Source organism: Oncorhynchus nerka, linkage group LG26 (genome assembly GCF_034236695.1).
Source record: "Oncorhynchus nerka isolate Pitt River linkage group LG26, Oner_Uvic_2.0, whole genome shotgun sequence".
Classification (NCBI taxonomy): Eukaryota; Metazoa; Chordata; class Actinopteri; order Salmoniformes; family Salmonidae; genus Oncorhynchus; species Oncorhynchus nerka.
In genome coordinates, this window is record NC_088421.1 from 56,374,386 (window position 1) to 56,388,839 (window position 14,454).

The 14,454-nt window shown below is 47.4% G+C and overlaps 1 pseudogene; it reads right to left on the bottom strand.

The window, feature by feature from the left end:
- Positions 1–8,348: 8,348 nt before the first annotated feature.
- On the bottom strand, positions 8,349–14,255 carry LOC135564966 (UPF0764 protein C16orf89 homolog; annotated as a pseudogene).
- Positions 14,256–14,454: the final 199 nt, after the last annotated feature.

The following is a 14,454-nucleotide window of genomic DNA, read 5'->3' on the forward strand; positions in this document are numbered from 1 at the left end:
TGTCACATGACTGGGAATACAGATATGCATCTGTTGGTCACAAATATCTTCTTCTTCTTTTTGAAACTAGGGGTTGTGGATCAGAACATCAGTCAGTATCTGGTGTGACCGCTTTCCTCAGGCAGCGCAACACATCTCCTTCACATAGAATTAGGGGTTGTGGATCAGAACATCAGTCAGTATCTGGTGTGACCGTTTTCCTCAGGCAGCGCAACACATCTCCTTCACATAGAATTAGGGGTTGTGGATCAGAACATCAGTCAGTATCTGGTGTGACCGTTTGTCAGGCAGCGCAACACATCTCCTTCACATAGAATTCATCAGGGCTGTTGATTGTGGAATGTTGTAACATGGGGCTGAGCATTATCACGATGATGGCGGCGGATTAATGGCACGACAACGGGCCTCGGGATCTCATCACGGTATCTCTCTGCATTTAAATCGCCATCCATAAAATTGCAATTGTGTTCGTTGTCCGTAGCTTATACCTGCCCATTACCCCACCGCCACCATGGGGCGCTCTGTTCACAATGTTGACATCAGCAAACCGCTCGCCCACACAATGTCTGCCATCTGCCCGGTACAGTTGAAATCTGGATTCATCCGTGAAGTGCACACTTCTCCAGAGTGCCAGTGTGCCATCAAAGGTGAGCATTTACCCACTGAAGTCGGTTACGATGCCGAACTGCAGTCAGGTCAAGACCCTGGTGAGGATGACGAGCACACAGATGAGCTTCCCTGATGCGGTTTCTGCAGAAATTCTTCGGTTTTGCAAACCCACAGTTTTATCAGTTGTCTGGGTCCCGCAGGTGAAGAAGTCGGATGTGGAGGTCCTGGGTTGGCGTGGTAACACGTGGTCTGTGGTTGTGAGGCCGGTTGGACGTACTGACAAATTCATTAAAATGACGATGGAGGCGGTTTATGATTAAAAATATATATATATAATTAAATTCTCTGGCAACAGCTCTGGTGGACATTCCTGCAGTCAGCATGCCAATTTCACGCTCCCTCAAAATCTGAGACATCTGTGGCATTGTGTTTGACAAAACTGCACACTTTATAGTGGCCTTTTATTGTCCCCAGCACAAGGTGCACCTGTGTAATGACCAGGCTGTTTAATTAGCTTCTGATATGCCACACCTGTCAGGTGGTTGGATTATCTTGGTAAAGGAGAAATGCTCACTAACTAAACACATTTGTGCACAACATTTAAGAGAAATAAGCATTTTTGTACATATGGAAAATGTCTAGGATCATTTATTTCAGCCCATGAAACATGAAACCAACACTTTCCATGCTGCCTTTTCATTTTTGTTCAGTGTGTGTATATATATATATATTGATATTGTTATTGTTATATATATATATTGTAATATTGTTATATATATATATTGTTATATATATTTGTTATATATATATATTGTTATATTTATATATTGTTATATATATATATGTTATAGTTATATATTGTTTATATATATTGTTATATATATATATATTGTTATATTATATGTTATAGTTATATATATATATATTGTTATAATTTATATATGCTTATACTACAACCCTACACTAGTCTCATGGAACCCTATTATATATTATTTATATATATTGTTATTAGGGCCTATATTGCCCTGTTCCCCATATTGTATATACTAATTTTGACCAGAGCTATTATTTATTGTTATATATATTATTTATACATAGTGCATTACTTTTGATAGGGCCTTGGCGCCTGTTATATATAGTTATATATATTGATTGTTAATATATTGTTATTATAGTATTATTATATATATTGCCTATATATTGTTATTATTATGTCTATGTATTGACACTGTAACTTCCTGAGGAGAAAGGCCTTGTTATGGGCCTATCTAAAGTAGTATATATATTATTTATATATATGTACCTTCCTGAGGAGAAAGGCCTTGTTCTGGGCTCTGGTCTAAAGTTATATATTGTACAGCTGTACCTTCCTGAGGAGAAAGGCCTTATTGTTCTGGGCTCTGGTCTAAAGTAGTTATACTATACAGCTGTACCTTCCTGAGGAGAAAGGCCTTGTTGTGTCTTCAAAGGGCTATGGTCCAAAGTAGTACACTATACTAGTCTCACATGGAACCCTTTCCTGAGGAGAAAGGGCCTTGTTCTGGCTCTGGTCTAAATAGGGTACTACTTTTACAGCTCTATGGCACTTCCCTACAGAAAGTGCACTACTTTTCTGGGCTATGGTCTAGTAGTCCACTATATAGCTACTACTTCCTGAGGAGAAAGGGGTTATAGTTCTGGGCTCTGGTCTAAAGTAGTCACTATACAGCTGTACCTTCCTGGAGGAGAAAGGCCTTGTTCTGGGCTCTGGTCCTAAAGTAGTACACTATACAGCTGTGGCCTTCCTGTGAGGAGAAAGGCCTTGTTCTGGGCTCTGGTCTAAAGTAGTACACTATACAGCTGTGTACCTTCCTGAGGAGAAAGGCCTTGTTCTGGGCTCTGGTCTAAAGTAGTACACTATACAGCTGTACCTTCCCCTGAGGAGAAAGGCCTTGTTCTGGGCTCTGGTCTAAAGTAGTACACTATACAGCTGTACCTTCCTGAGGAGAAAGGCCTTGTTCTGGGCTCTGGTCTAAAGTAGTACACTATACAGCTGTACCTTCCTGAGGAGAAAGGCCTTGTTCTGGGCTCTGGTCTAATGTAAAGTACAATTATACAGATGTACCTTCCTGAGGAGAAAGGCCTTGTTCTGGGCTCTGGTCTAAAGTAGTACTATACAGCTGTACCTTCCTGAGGAGAAAGGCCTTGTTCTGGGCTCTGGTCTAAAGTAGTACACTATACAGCTGTACCTTCCTGAGGAGAAAGGCCTTGTTCTGGGCTCTGGTCTAAAGTAGTACACCATACAGCTGTACCTTCCTGAGGAGAAAGGCCTTGTCCTGGGCTCTGGTCTAAAGTAGTACACTATACAGCTGTACCTTCCTGGAGGAGAAAGGCCTTGTTCTGGGCTCTGGTCTAAAGTAGTACACTATACAGCTGTAACATCCTGAGGAGAAAGGCCTTGTCCTGGGCTCTGGTCTAAAGTAGTACACTATACAGCTGTACCTTCCTGAGGGAGAAAGGCCTTGTTCTGGGCTCTGGTCTAATGTAGTACACTATACAGCTGTAACATCCTGAGGAGAAAGGCCTTGTTCTGGGCTCTGGTCTAAAGTAGTACACTATACAGCTGTACTCCTTCCTGAGGAGAAAGTCCTTGTTCTGGGCTCTGGTCTAAAGTAGTACACTATACAGCTGTACCTTCCTGAGGGAGAAAGGCCTTGTTCTGGGCTCTGGTCTAAAGTAGTACACTATACAGCTGCCTTCCTGAGGAGAAAGGCCTTGTTCTGGGCTCTGGTCTAAAGTAGTACACTATACAGCTGTACCTTCCTGAGGAGAAAGGCCTTGTTCTGGGCTCTGGTCTAATGTAGTACACTATACAGCTGTACCTTCCTGAGGAGAAAGGCCTTGTTCTGGGCTCTGGTCTAAAGTAGTACACTATACAGCTGTACCTTCCTGAGGAGAAAGGCCTTGTTCTGGGCTCTGGTCTAATGTAGTACACTATACAGCTGTACCTTCCTGAGGAGAAGGCCTTGTTCTGGGCTCTGGTCTAAAGTAGTACACTATACAGCTGTACCTTCCTGAGGAGAAAGGCCTTGTTCTGGGCCTGGTCTAAAGTAGTACACTATACAGCTGTAACTTCCTGAGGAGAAAGGCCTTGTTCTGGGCTCTGGTCTAAAAAGTAGTACACTATACAGCTGTAACATCCTGAGGAGAAAGGCCTTGTTCTGGGCTCTGGTCTAAAGTAGTACACTATACAGCTGTAACGTCCTGAGGAGAAAGGCCTTGTTCTGGGCTCTGGTCTAAAGTAGTACACTATACAGCTGTAACATCCTGAGGAGAAAGGCCTTGTTCTGGGCTCTGGTCTAAAGTAGTACACTATACAGCTGTAACGTCCTGAGGGAGAAAGGCCTTGTTCTGAGGACTCAGTTCTAAAGTAGTACACTATACAGCTGTACCTTCCTGAGGAGAAAGGCCTTGTTCTGGGCTCTGGTTTATAGTTGTACACTATATAAGAAATGGAAGGGGGATTTTGGACTCAAACTTTCACGTTTTAGTGATTTTGTAACTTCTCTTTTACCGTTTTTGTTTAAAAAGATGGTCACCATTATTTAGTCTATATTCAATTATATTTGTTTTTCTACAGAATAAAAGAAAATGTACATGATAAGAGTGGTTTGTGATTCTGTCTCTGTAGCTAGCCAACAGTCTGCTCCAATAGAAAAGGGCCCTATCTATCTCTGCTCCAATAGAAAGGGCCTATCTGTCCCCTAGCTAGCCAACAGTCTGCTCCAATAGAAAGGGCCCTATCTATCCCCTAGCTATCCAACAGTCTGCTCCAATAGAAAGGGCCCTATATCTATCTCCTAGCTAGCCAACAGTCCGCTCCAGAAAGGCCCTATCTATCCCCTAGCTAGCCAACAGTCTGCTCCAATAGAAAGGGCCTATCTGTCCCCTAGCTAGCCAACAGTCTGCTCCAATAGAAAGGGCCTATCTATCTCTAGCTAGCCAACAGTCTGCTCCAATAGAAAAGGGCCCTGTCATCCCCTAGCTAGCCAACAGTCTGCTCCAATAGAAAGGGCCCTATCTATCTCCTAGCTAGCCAACAGTCCGCTCCAATAGAAAGGGCCCTATCTATCCCCTAGCTGGCCAACAGTCAGCTCCAATAGAAAGGGGCCCTATCTATCCCCTAGCTAGCCAACAGTCTGCTCCAATAGAAAGGGCCCTATCTGTCCCTAGCTATCCAACAGTCTGCTCAATAGAAAGGGCCCTATCTATCCCCTAGCTAGCCAACAGTCTGCTCCAATAGAAAAGGGCTCTATCTATCTCCTAGCTAGCCAACAGTCCGCTCCAATAGAAAGGCCTATCTATCCCCTAGCTAGCCAACAGTCTGCTCCAATAGAAAGGGCCCTATCTATCCCCTAGCTAGCCAACAGTCTGCTCAATAGAAAGGTATCTATCTCCTAGCTAGCCAACAGTCTGCTCCAATAGAAAGGGCCCTGTCTATCCCCCTAGCTAGCCAACAGTCAGCTCCAATAGAAAGGGCCCTATCTATCTCCTAGCTAGCCAACAGTCCGCTCCAAGTAGAAAGGGCCTATCTATCCCCTAGCTAGCCAACAGTCAGCTCCAATAGAAAGGGCCTATCTATCCCCTAGCTAGCCAACAGTCTGCTCCCCAATAGTAAGGGCCCTATCTATCTCCTAGCTAGCCAACAGTCTGCTCCAATAGAAAGGGCCCTATCTATCCCCTAGCTAGCCAACAGTCTGCTCCAATAGAAAGGGCCCTATCTATCCCCTAGCTAGCCAACAGTCTGCTCCAATAGAAAGGGCCCTATCTATCCCCCTAGCTAGCCAACAGTCTGCTCCAATAGAAAGGGCCCTATCTATCTCTAGCTAGCCAACAGTCTGCTCCAATAGAAAGGGCCCTATCTATCCCCTAGCTAGCCAACAGTCTGCTCCAATAGAAAGGGCCCTATCTATCCCCTAGCTAGCCAACAGTCTGCTCCAATAGAAAGGGCCCTATCTATCCCCTAGAAAGGCCCTATCTATCCCCTAGCTAGCCAACAGTCTGCTCCAATAGAAAGGGCCCTATCTATCCCTAGCTAGCCAACAGTCTGCTCCAATAGAAAGGGCCCTATCTATCCCCTAGCTAGCCAACAGTCTGCTCCAATAGAAAGGGCCCTATCTATCCCCTAGCTAGCCAACAGTCTGCTCCAATAGAAAGGGCCCTATCTATCCCCTAGCTAGCTAACAGTCTGCTCCAATAGAAAGGGCCTATCTATCCTAGCTAGCCAACAGTCTGCTCCAATAGAAGGGCCCTATCTATCCCCTAGCTAGCCAACAGTCTGCTCCAATAGAAAGGGCCCTATCTATCCCCTAGCTAGCCAACAGTCTGCTCCAATAGAAAGGGCTCTATCTATCCCCTAGCTATCAACAGTCTGATGAACAAAGGCCCAGGAGCCTCACTTTTCAAATGTTCTTAGTTGCTAGACTCTCTCCATTTATTCATACTATAATTTCTTAAAATAGGAGCAAATTCTGTTTAAATACAATGTCTCTACAAATGAATAAAGCTGTGTTGGTCACAAATGAATAAATAAGCGCATTTCATTTATAAATCGCAAAACAAATGGCATACAAAATATATGTAAATTGCATATTTTCATTTAAAGTTGAACATGTATAAATGGCATTGTGTAGTTATGGATTTCATCATACGCATAATTAACTATCAAATCTGTGTGAACTACAAACGTCTTCTAAACGACACACGATGCTCTGTGTAGCCCTGTGTTGTGTCCCAAAGAGCCCTATTCCCCTACACAGGGCTTCAAACCACTTCCTGGGACCCCAGACCTTACACAATGTTGTTGTAGCCCTGTGTTGTGTCCCAAAGAGCCCTATTCCCTACATCAGCTTCTCAAACCACTTCCCTGGGACCCTCAGACCTTACACAATGTTGTTGTAGCCCTGTGTTGTCCCAAAGAGCTCTATTCCCTACATCAGGGCTTCTCAAACCACTTCCTGGGACCCCAGACCTTACACAATGTTGTTGTAGCCTTGTGTTGTGTCCCAAAGAGCTCTATTCCCTACATCAGGGCTTCTCAAACCACTTCCTGACCCTCCAGACCTTACACAATGTTGTTGTAGCCCTGTGTTGTGTCCCAAAGAGCCTATTCCCACATCAGGGCTTCTCAAACCACTTCCACAGGACCCCCAGACCTTACAAATGTTGTTGTAGCCTTGTGTTGTGTCCCAAGAGCTCTATTTCTACATCAGACTTACACAATGTTGTTGTAGCCTGAACTAGGTCACCTAGTGAAGTGTAGTCAAAGGGCTTGACGTTTAGTTGACAAGTTGAATCAGGTGTGCTAGCCAATTATCATACTTGAGTAAAACAAAGATAAAAATGACTCAAAAAAGTCACCTGTAAAATACTACTTGAGTAAGTCTTAAAGTATTTGGTTTTAAATATACTGAAGTATCAAAAGTAAAATGTATAAATCATTTATAATTCCTGATACTAAAAACCAGACGGCACCATTTTCTGTTTGTTATTTGACTACGGACAGCCAGGGTCTCCCAACACTCAGACATCATTTAAAAACAAAGCATTTGTGTTTAGTGAGTCCGCCAGATCAGAGGCAGTAGAGATGACCAGGTGTTATTTTGATAAGTACGAATTTGACAATTTTCCTCTCCTGCTAAGCATTCAAAATGTAACAAGTACTTTTGGGTGTCAGGAAAAATGTTGTGAGGAAAAAGTGCATTTATTTTCTTTTAGGAACGTAGTGAAATAAAAGTAAAAGTTGTCAAAATATAAATAGTAAAGTACAGATTCCTCAAAAACGACTGAAGTAAAATGACTTTAAAGTATTAGTTAAGTGGTTTCCACCCTGGTGCTGTGGAATAGATGAAACCCATAGAACGACTGGGTGTCCCCAAGAGGATGGATACACTGCCCTACATAGTGCACTACTTTTCACAGAGCCCTATGGGTTTGCCTGGTCAGAGGTAGTGGTATAAGTAAAGAATTGGGTGCTATTTGGGTCACACATCCAGGTGAAGGGTCACACAGCCAGGTGAAGGGTCACACATTTAGGTGAAGGGTCACCCATTCAGGTGAAGGTCACACATCCAGGTGAAGGTCACACGTACAGGTGAAGGGAGGTTCACATCCAGGTGAAGGGTCACACAGCCAGGTGAAGGGTCACACAGCCAGGTGAAGGTCACACAGCCAGGTGAAGGTCACACATCCAGGTGAAGGGTCACACAGCCAGGTGAAGGGTCACACATTCAGGTGAAGGATCACACATTCAGGTGAAGGATCACACATCCTGGTGAAGGGTCACACATCCAGGTGAAGGTCACACATCCAGGTGAAGGGTCACACATGTCCAGGTGAAGGGTCACACATCCAGGTGAAGGGTCACACATCCAGGTGAAGGGTCACACATCCAGGTGAAAGGTCACACAGCCAGGTGAAGGTCACACATTCAGGTGAAGGGTCACACAGCCAGGTGAAGGGTCACACATCCAGGTGAAGGGTCACACATCCTGTGAAGGGTCACACATCCAGGTGAAGGGTCACACATCCAGGTGAAGGTCACACATCAAAGTGAAGGGTCACACATCCAGGTGAAGGGTCACACATCCAGGTGAAGGGTCACACAGCCAGGTGAAGGGTCACACATCCAGGTGAAAGGTCACACAGCCAGGTGAAGGTCACATTTCAGGTGAAGGTCACACAGCCAGGTGAAGGTCACACATTCAGGTGAAGGGTCACACATCCAGGTGAGGGGTGGTTGACATTCAGGTGAAGGGTGGTTCACATTCAGGTGAAGGGTCACACATCCAGGTGAAGGGTCACACATCCAGGTGAAGGGTCACACAGCCAGGTGAAGGGTGGTTCACATCCAGGTGAAGGGTCACACATTCAGGTGAAGGGTCACACAGCCAGGTGAAGGGTCACACATCCTGGTGAAGGGGCACATCCAGGTGAAGGGTCACACATCCAGGTGAAGGGTCACACATTCAGGTGAAGGGTCACACAGCCAGGTGAAGGGTCACACAGCCAGGTGAAGGGTCACACAGCCAGGTGAAGGGTCACACAGCCAGGTGAAGGGTGGTTGACATTCAGGTGAGTGGTCTCTTGGTGATGTCCTGCTCTGTCAGGTAGTAGTTGAGGTATCCTCCAGAGCGCTCACTGACACGCCTGTTATGTGACTGGAACAACCATCTGAGGGAGATGGAACAGTAAAACATTATTGAAGCTGGGTTCTGTTTTCTGAGTGTGTGTGTGTGTGTGTATCGGTGCTTGCTGGTTCTCTCTGTGTGTGTCTGTATGTGTGCATTTTGGCCATGATTAACACCAGAGATATTCTTGACACACACCCTTCAACATTCTCTCTCTCCTCTTCACTCTTCTGTGGGGCTGTGTAAAACATCCCACTTCCAGATCCTGCAGCCTCAGAATGTGCTGCAGCCAATCAACTTTGAGAAAGTCAGAGAAACCAGCCAATCCACACAGCAGTACTGTGGAGAGGGAGGAAGTTATAGAAAGTCAAATCATGGTCTCGTTTTAAACAAACGACAACTTATAAAGGTTTTACATGTTCAGTTCCTCTAAACACTGACTGTCATACTGCTTCATAGACACTCTAGTCTACTTGGAGTACACAGATAGGCCCTGCTCTAATGTAGTGCACTATATAGGGAATAGGGTGCCATTGGGTTCTGGTCTAAAGTAGTGCACTATATAGGGAATAGGGTGCCATAGATCTCTGCTCTAATGTAGTGCACTATATAGGGAATAGGGTGCCATTGGGTTCTGGTCTAAAGTAGTGCACTGTATAGGGAATTGGGTGCCATAGATCTCTGCTCTAATGTAGTGCACTATATAGGGAATAGGGTGCCATTGGGTTCTGGTCTAAAGTAGTGCACTGTATAGGGAATTGGGTGCCATAGATCTCTGCTCTAATGTAGTGCACTATATAGGAATAGGGTGCCATTGGGTTCTGGCCTAAAGTAGTGCACTGTATAGGGAATTGGGTGCCATAGATCTCTGCTCTAATGTAGTGCACTATATAGGGAATAGGGTGCCATTGGGTTCTGGTCTAAAGTAGTGCACTATATAGGGAATTGGGTGCCATAGATCTCTGCTCTAATGTAGTGCACTATATAGGAATAGGGTGCCATTGGGTTCTGGTCTAAAGTAGTGCACTATATAGGGAATTGGGTGCCATAGATCTCTGCTCTAATGTAGTGCACTATAGGGAATCTTGGGTTCTGGTCTAAAGTAGTGCACTATATAGGGAATTGGGTAGATCTCTGCACTATATAGGGAATAGGGTGCCATTGGGTTCTGGTCTAAAGTAGTGCACTATATAGGAATTGGGTGCCATAGATCTCTGCTCTAATGTAGTGCACTATATAGGGAATAGGGTGCCATTGGGTTCTGGTCTAAAGTAGTGCACTATATAGGGAATTGGGTGCCATAGATCTCTGCTCTAATGTAGGAATAGGGAATAGGGTGCCATTGGGTTCTGGTCTAAAGTAGTGCACTATATAGGAATTGGGTGCCATAGATCTCTGCTCTAATGTAGTGCACTATATAGGGAATAGGGTGCCATTGGGTTCTGGTCTAAAGTAGTGCACTATATAGGGAATTGGGTGCCATAGATCTCTGCTCTAATGTAGTGCACTATATAGGAAATAAGGTCCCATTGGGCTCTGGTCGAAAGTAGTGCACTATATAGGGAATAGTGTGTAATTTGAGACTGACTGTTTCGATGAAGATGTCCTGGGTCTCCCCCGGTGAAGTTATTCTGTATGATGTCCATGTTTCCCTTCAGCATGTTGCAGCAGAATGTCCCTGGTACTGTCTCTGTTAGGTTAACACGCGACGACGCATGTCCCCCTTCAACATGTTGGAGCAACCTCTCTGGAGGAGGGAGGAGGGAGGGGGAGGGAGGGGAGGGAGAGAGGGAGGGAGAGAGGGAGGAGGAGGGGGTTAGGGAGGGAGAGAGAGAGGGGTTAGGGAGGGAGAGGGAGGGAGAGAGAGGGGTTAGGGAGGGAGAGAGAGGGGGTTAGGGAGGGAGAGAGGAGGGAGAGAGGGGGTTAGGGAGGGAGAGAGGGAGGCAGGGAGGGGGTTAGGAGGGAGGGGAGGGAGGAGGGGGTTAGGGAGGGAGAGAGAGAGGGGGGTTAGGGGAGGGAGAGAGGGAGGGGGTTAAGGAGGGAGGAAGAGAGGGAGGGGTTAGGGAGGGAGAGAGAGGGAGGGAGAGAGAGGGGGTTAGGGAGGGAGAGAGGGAGGGAGAGAGAGAGTGGGTTTAGGGAGGTAGAGAGAGGGAGAGAGAGAGGGGGTTAGGAGGGAGAGGGAGGGAGAGAGGAGGGTTAGGGAGGGAGAGAGAGAGGGGGTTAGGGAGGGAGAGAGGGAGGGAGAGAGGGGGTTAGGGAGGGAGAGAGGGAGGCAGGGAGGGGGTTAGGAGGGAGGGGGGAGGGAGGAGGGGGGAGGGAGGGAGGGAGAGGGAGAGAGGGGGGGTTAGGGAGGGAAGAGGGAGGGGTTAGGGGAGGGAGGAAGAGAGGAGGGGGTTAGGAGGGAGGGAGAGGGGAGGGAAGAGAGAGGGGGGTTGGGAGGGAGGAGAGGGGAGGGAGAGAGAGGAGGGTTAGGGAGGGAGAGAGGGAGTGAGGAGAGAGAAAGGGGGGAGGGGGGAGAGAGGGAGGAGAGAGAGAGGGGTTAGGGAGGAGAGAGAGGAGAGAGAGAGGGGGTTAGGGAGGGGGAGAGAGGGGGTTAGGAGGGAGAGAAGAGAGAAGGGGTTAGGAGGGAGAGAGGGAGGGAGAGAGGGGGTTGGGGAGGGAGAGAGGAGGCAGGGAGGGGTTAGGGAGGGAGGGGGAGGGAGGAGGGGGTTAGGGAGGGAGAGAGGAGGGGTTAGGGAGGGAGAGAGGAGGGGGTTGGGGAGGGAGGAAGAGGAGGGAGGGGGTTAGGGAGGGAGGGGAGAGGGAGGGAGAGAGAGAGAGGGTTAGGGAGGGAGAGGGGAGGGAGAGAGAGAGGGGGTTAGGGAGGGAGAGAGGGAGGGAGAGAGAGGGGGGTTAGGGAGGGAGAGAGAGAGAGGGAGAGAGGGGATGGGGAGGAGGCAGGGGAGGGGGTTAGGAGGGGAGGGTTAGGGAGGGAGAGAGGGAGGGAGGGAGAGAGAGAGGTTAGGGAGGGAGAGAGGAGGGAGAGAGGGGTTAGGGAGGGAGAGAGGGAGGGAGAGAGAGAGGGGGTTAGGAGGGAGAGAGAGAGGGGTTGGGGGGGAGAGAGGGGGTTAGGGAGGGAGAGAGGAGGCAGGGAGGGGGTTAGGAGGGAGGGGTTAGGGGAGGGAGAGAGGGAGGGAGGGAGAGAGAGAGGGGTTAGGGAGGGAGAGAGAGAGGGGTTAGGGAGGGAGGAAGAGAGGGAGGGAGGGGGTAAGGAGGGAGGGGGTTAGGGGGAGGGAGAGAGGGAGGAGGGAGAGAGAGAGGGAGGCAGGGAGGGAGGGAGGAAGAGAGTGGGAGGAGGGAGGGAGGACGAGAGTGGGAGGAGGGAGGAGGGGGTTAGGAAGGGAGAGATGGGAGAGGGGAGCGATAGGGAGGAGGGTAATTGGGGAATAGAAGAAGTTAGGTGTGTGTGTGTGTGTGTGTGTGTGTGTGTGTGTGTGTGTGTGTTTCTCACATTGGCTCCCAGCATGAAGTAGAGCAGCTGGTGAGAGAGGGAGTAGTTGGGACATCCAAACCTCGTCATTGTGTCACGACATGACTTGGTCACGATGCAAGGAGTCCCGTTGTTCTTCCTGACAAACCATCACATATACATGCACATTACACACGCACAGACACAAGCACGTACACACATATACAGGCAGAAAATGTATTAGCAACCTGGCCAAGGCTGTAGGCCTTCTGGTTTCTAATGCCTCCTACTGACACACTGAAATACATGAGATTTAGTGAGGCATCACCTTGTGCCGCTCAATAAGCACGGTGTGTGTGTGCGTGTGTGTGTGCGTGTATGTGTGTGCGTGCTTGCGTGTGTTTACCATGTTCCCGAGCAGGGTCATACACTTGTAGCTCTCGTCTCATGTAACACTCCATGGTTCGGCCGGAGGAGTAGGCCAGGGAGGATCTGTGGAGCTCCACTGTGAGGTACTGACCAGAAGGTCCAGCTCAACAGAGGCTCAAACTCTACAGGAGAGAGAGAGAGAGAGAGAGAGAGAGAGAGATGAAAGTGATGAGAGGGATGAGAGAGAGAGAGAGATGAAAGTGATGAAAGTGATGAGAGGATGAGAGAAAGAGAGAGGGATGAGAGAGTGATGAGAGATGAAGAAAGTGATGAGAGGGATGAGAGAGAGAGAGAGAGAGAGAGAGCGAGATGAGAAGTGAGAGAGAGAGAGAGATGAAAGTGATGAGAGGGATGAGAAAAGAGCGAGAGGGATGAGAGTGATGAGAGGATGAGAGAGAGACAGAGAGAGAGATGAAAGTGATGAGAGGGATGAGAGAAAGAGAGAGAGAGGGATGAGAGTGATGAGAGAGATGAAAGTGATGAGAGGGATGAGAGAGAGAGAGAGAGAGATGAAAGTGATGAGAGAGAGAGAGAGATGAGAGGGATGAGAGAAAGAAGCGAGAGACAGTGATGAGAGAGAGGGGGATGAGATGATGAAACAGAGAGAGAGACATGAGAGACTGAGGTGTAGTAGTATATACCTCTGTAGTATTTGGGGTCAGTCTTCTCCAGCTCGGTGACAGCCTTAGCCAGGCTCTGGTCAGCCTCCTGACCAGGGTTGCCGTAGCGGTGCGCTGAGACCAGCTCAGAGGGTCAGTGTGGGGCCACGTTCTCACTGCTTCCTTCAACTCCGCTGGGGCCCGAGAACAAGGACATGGAAAGAGATGTTTTCAAAAGACATCTGTAATTATTAAGTGACTGAAGTAATCTTTGGCTCTCCTATCTACAATGTTGACACACCCACAAGAACACAATAACAAACTGATCAACCATGAAGGTTTGTATGTCATATCGACAAAAATAATCACATATTCTGCTGTTTTCTTTCAAATCAACATGACACTGATGCCACGGCCAATCAGACAGCCTGAAGAACTGTACGGTGTTATGCGGGACACCGCAATAGCGGGAACGGAAGCATTTGGTGCATGCTGACTTGCTGAGCCAGCAATAGTCTAACAAAACAACCACATAAATAGACTACAATTTAATGTCCAGACATGTATCAAAAGAATCCACGTTTCCTCGACATACAGTATATTTACTCGCATATTTGGGTAGTCTATGTGCGCACTTGTATTCCGTTGGACCTGACGAAGATCCTTGTGGATCGAAACGTCCTCATTAAAGGTGGTAATTAGGAGGATATATGATACACTGTATCAGATACAGTGTATGCTACAGTGTGCAGACCTTTCTGTTATTTCCCCCACTCCATATAGAATGATACTAACAGCAGTGATAATAATGACGCTAGTATACTACTCACCCTGCAGGATGATGTACCCGACCACTCCGTCTAGGTTGATGTTACGGTGCTCTTGCTCCAGGAACGATGCGCTTTGGCGAGGCTGGCTAGAATCACATCAATGACCTCCTCCTGCGCCGCATTGGTGGCGGAGAAACAAGGACAAAAACACCTCTACTACAAACCTAGCCATGTTCTGATATAGGCTACTAAAAGTCTAGCAATAGCCGCCTCTAGGCTAAACCCCAAACAGTTGACGCAGCGCATATACCTGATTTGCAACAGTGATTTGCAAGGGTGATGTGCTTGTTTGGCGAAAACGAGCTGTCACGTGGCTCGATCGATTGAGAAGCTGGGAATTCAGTTTTATTAAATTAGGTTAATGCAATGTG